Source organism: Papaver somniferum, chromosome 6 (genome assembly GCF_003573695.1).
Source record: "Papaver somniferum cultivar HN1 chromosome 6, ASM357369v1, whole genome shotgun sequence".
NCBI classification, from domain to species: Eukaryota; Viridiplantae; Streptophyta; class Magnoliopsida; order Ranunculales; family Papaveraceae; genus Papaver; species Papaver somniferum.
In genome coordinates this window covers 110,996,377-111,001,262 of record NC_039363.1, presented here as the reverse complement: position 1 = coordinate 111,001,262, position 4,886 = coordinate 110,996,377, and the positions used below count along the sequence as shown (strand labels likewise).

The 4,886-nt window shown below is 35.7% G+C and overlaps 1 long non-coding RNA gene across 1 annotated transcript; it reads left to right on the top strand.

Moving 5' to 3' along the window:
• The first annotated feature begins 2,532 nt into the window (after nt 1-2,532).
• LOC113286045 lies at nt 2,533-4,652 on the top strand. Its single transcript, XR_003329075.1, has 3 exons — nt 2,533-2,737; nt 3,761-3,825; nt 4,554-4,652. It is a non-coding gene; the product is annotated as an uncharacterized LOC113286045 (long non-coding RNA).
• Nucleotides 4,653-4,886: the final 234 nt, after the last annotated feature.

Genomic DNA, 4,886 nt, shown 5'->3' with positions numbered 1-4,886 from the left:
AACAATAACAACGATGATGCTCAAGTGAAAGCATCTCAAGGTTACTGTGCTTTGTGTCACTTTGTTTAAAGAAACCAAATTATACATGTTGAGGAGCATGATTATACAATTTGAACAACTTTAAAACAGAGAATCAAACAATGGCTTTGACAAACATAAAAATGAGTCCACAAACTAAAATCAAACGGTGGTATTCTGCTAGGCATTTACACAAACAGGTGATGTTCACAAACCTAATCATTTTTTATACAACACCTAAAAACAATTAAGAATGTAACCCAAATCGTACCCCTTGACCAAAATTCAAGGAAATTGAGTTTCTAGGTTTCGAGTGAAATATAAATCGGTGAAAATTATGTACCTGGTTCATCAGATTTGGTGGTGGTGGCGGTGATGGTAATGACTTCGTAAGATAGTGGAGGTGTTGCTGGTGATGATGATAGTGTCATTGTTGCTGGTAATGACTTCGTTTAGAGCTCTGGTGCAGATGGTGGTGGTGATGGTAACGATGGGTGGTGATGGAACTGAAAAGAAAGCGCTGCGTTTTGGAAAATAAGATGGAGGGCATTTTCGGGAAGTAACGAAAAAAAGTCGCACAGAAATTTTTTCTGTGACAGGAATTTTTTGTGGAATATTCCTCTCATCCAACGGTTTAACTTTGAAGATGGGAGATCCAACGGCTGACGCTAGTTAAGGCTTATTCCTATACACGTGCCAAAAAAACCAGTTTGGCATACCAGGTGGCATGGCAAACTAATTGCGCCACTGTGAGAAAACCGATAAGTGATAGGCTTACTAGCGAGCGATATTGACTATACCATCAGCGATAAAGTCTTTATCGCCAGCGTTAATGTCTTTATCGCTAGCGATTTTGATTCTAGCGCCAACGGCTAGTTCTTTATCGCTATAAATATGTAACTTTCAAACTCAAAACTTACCCCAAATTTTTTACATAAAAAATTTCTGTATTTCTCAATCTATTCTCTATTTCTCAATCTAATTTATTTCTTCTATTTTCTTCAAATGGCACAATTAACCCAATTTGATTCCGCAACACAACTTGATTTTTCAAGAGTAGTGCTTTAAGGTGCCGTTAAGAAGATTTGTGATAGTTATAAAGAAATAGGTAAAAAGCAAAGAAGTCTTCAAGTTTTGGATATTAACCAAGTCAAAACCGCAACCAAGAAAAGGAAAAGAAAAGTTCAAGGCAAGGAAAATCAAGGCAAAACAAATTTGAAGTCAAAGAAAAAGAAAAAGATAAACAAAGGAGACTCCGTTCATGAGCGTATTGATTGGAAGTTTGGTGAAATTAAGAAGATGAACAAGATGAAGAACATTGTCCCAAATTTTTATTTTTAAAGTCTATATTTCAAATTATTATTGTCTAGTTTTTTGTCTTGTAAAATGATTATTAATGATTAATTCGAAGTTTGAATTTGAAAATTAAGATTAATTCTATTTAATCCAATCTTAAATTAGAGATGCATTTAAACAAATATTAAAACTTAGGACTTAGACTAAGTGGACAATTAAGAAATTAAAACATCATTGGACAATATTTGGGCAAGTATCTTAAAATCTCGAAACAACTTTCAAATGCAAAGTCTTTTCTAAAGGTGCAACGATATTTCATCATGCTTTCACCACTCCTCATGTTTCGACCTTCTTGAAGAATTAAAGCAATATACGTGGTAACTTCTTGATTGATTGTACTGAAGCGCTGAATCAACTCTGAAACATCACGATTGTTGAGGTTCATTGTTTGTTCTTGAAATTTCTCAAAAATCCTATGCCACAATATTTGGGGATGAAATGCATCCTCAATAAAATAAATATAATTCCTGCAAATACATTCATCTTCTGTAATAGTGAATTTTGGTTTTCGCCTCATAAATTGACGTCTCCTAATTTGACTTCTTCTAATTTTACTGTCTACATAGGCACGATCAACAGCTCTTCGATTTTCGACAACACGTTGGTTTGCTACGCACTCAGCAAGGTTCATATTATCAGCCATGCTCTCTAAGGAATTGGAAGAGTGATGAAAAGAATTGGAGATTGAGAAATTCTTGAGAGATTTGGAAATTCTGGTGTGAGTTGAAATGAGATTGAAATTAGGTATTTATAGAGGGGAAAAATAGTATCCGTTAGATGAAGATATGATAAGTGATGATCTGACCAACGAGTGATATATTGACTAGCGCTGGCGATTGACTGACCAACGAGCGACGAAAAGACCATCGAGCGCTGGAAACTCTGTCGTGTATGCCTGTATGCCAGGACTGGCATATAGGCATACGAGTTTGGCAGTTTTTCATACCCGTAGTGGGTGCATATATGCCAAATTTCATGTTTTGGCATGTGCATGGGAATAGGCCTAAGTTTGGAGATTTCTGATTATCCTTGCGCCGGAGATAGGAAGAAAAGGAAATAAAGATACAAAGCTACTGAGTGAGAGGAATTGAGAGATAGATATTTAATAGACAATGAGGGAAAGAAAGATAGGGAGAGTATGAGAGAATAAAGAGAAGGGTTCATATCGAAAATTTAAAAAGAGTGATTAATCAAGAGAAAGGGTTTTAGATTATGATGATCTTCTGTTAATAACAAAAAAGCAGTATATAGTGTTTATGATAATATTGGATTGGCAATGATGATGATTTTTGTTGAGGATGCTAATTATCAACATGATGATGGACTTGATGGAGAATTGATTTTAATCAACTATTAGATTAAGGTAATCTTTCTAAATAATTCTAGAATGCTTTTAATGATTTGGGTATGTGTTTGATTTTTGTATTATCTTAGAACCAATAAGATAGATAATTTGGAATCATGATTCATCGTGAAATTGTTATTTACTTCCCAACGTCTAGACACTTTTATTCATAGCATACGTTGAGAACTAGTCTTGGGTTATACAATGAAACTTGTAGATGAGTCTTTCATCTTTTTACAGAACTTTGAGTCACTCGATTTGGGTTAGTAATGAATTAGTTATGATTTCACAAAGTTGCACCGTTTCGACTGGAAATCTGGAAACTGCGGTGAGTAAGCATGTTAATGGAAGATTATGTGTATGTTAGAATCGGATTTGGTTTCCGATCATAACTACAAAGTTGTTGAGGAGACTGTCATCTTTCTAACGAGACATTAGGAGCTTCGTTTGGATAAAATATGAGAAACTGATAGACCCCGAAAGATTGGTGCTTGTGCTGTGTACAAGTAGTTTTAATGTCTGTCATGTGTTTGTAAAATTGTCTGAGTTGAATCGGTGAGTCAGCGAACAAGATGAGTCAGAAATATGACTCAGACAAGTTAGACCATTCGGGTTGTGGACCGGGTTTATGGGTCGGATTATAGGTTAAACCAATGGGTCGGTAAATGGGTAGTGGGCTAGTTATGTGGGCCGTGCCGGATTAGGCACACAGGCTTGGGCTTAGGGCCAGATATCTTATTTTGTGTTTTTGGACCACTTCTGCTTCGAGTTAGCTTTCGGTTCCTCTGCAAAGTTGTAGAATTTTTCGAGGGATTTCCAATGACATCTAATTTGACCCAATTCGGATAAGTAGATATTAGTTTATGCCTAGAAAACTAGATGCAAGGTTATAGAATCATTGATAGAAATAGAACAATTAGTTATTTGACTTAGCCCATAACTAGAGACTTGTATTATATTATGTTATGAACCTTGTATGAGCCTATTGGCTAAATTATTGGAGTGCTTGTGTGATTAAAAATTACTCTTTATTAACAACAGTCGATTCAAAGGATGAACCAGTGGATTATGGATTGTAAGGTAGGCGTGGATTGTCATCAATTCAGGTGGGAACTCTGTGAACTTCTTGTAATCATTAAGTTATTTTCTGTTTTCAAGCATGATGAGTCTTTATTACTTTTGGCATGTTTGTGTGTTTTACTAGCTATACAATTTTTGTATGGTCTTGATGTGCATGTAATATGCGTTGTATGATCTCCCCGCAAGGAGCTTCTGTGTTTCCCCACGACTCTTTGCTAAGTTAAGTATGGCGGCTTCTTCCCAGTTTTAATATTACCTAGTAGGGCGGCTTCTTCCCCCTTTCAATATATTAGTAGGGCGGCTTCTTCCCGGTTTCGATAGTATATAAATAATATATAGTAGGGTGGCTTCTTCCCCGTTATAATATTACCTAGTAGGGCGGCTTCTTCCCCGTTTCGTTATTATATATACTACTTTATTTTGGAGAAATCACTCGTGTGCATATTATACTTGTTTGACTAATTTTCTGGTCTTGACAGTAATATTCTGAATCATGGTTTGTATGGGAACTCTGTGTGAACGATGTTATTATTATTGGTTAGGGTTGCTCTTACGATGTCTTCTCCAATGAGTTTGACGTGGTTAGGGTAACACTTGCTTTATCATACATAAATAGCTGAATGATTAGTTTCTTCTTATTTCTTTCAATTTATATTCATTTATATCTGTGAAACATGTTAGTGATTACTTGAGAGTTACATGTTTCCATTCAGCACCCTTTTTGGGATGTTGTGCTCATTCGTTCCCACTTCAGTTTCAGTATTAAGAAGAAAAGACACGTGAAGATATTCGATTCTGTAGCGTAAAGTTTTAGCAAATTGAAGATGTTTATTTATATTTTATATATGTATTCTCACTTTGTAAACAACACATTATTCTAATCGTATCACTTTTCCTTTTCTCTTTCGCTCGCTCCTTTTTGGAAAGTTGACTCAGACGCTCGTCTTCCTCCTTCGAACGTTGATTACCCTTCTTAGTATGGATCTTTTGGATTTGATTCTTGCAATTTGAAAAAAGATTGGTTTGGATTTGCCATGTACAAAGAAAATGTTGAGCTAGAGGAAAAACCTGACGGACCGCACTCGTA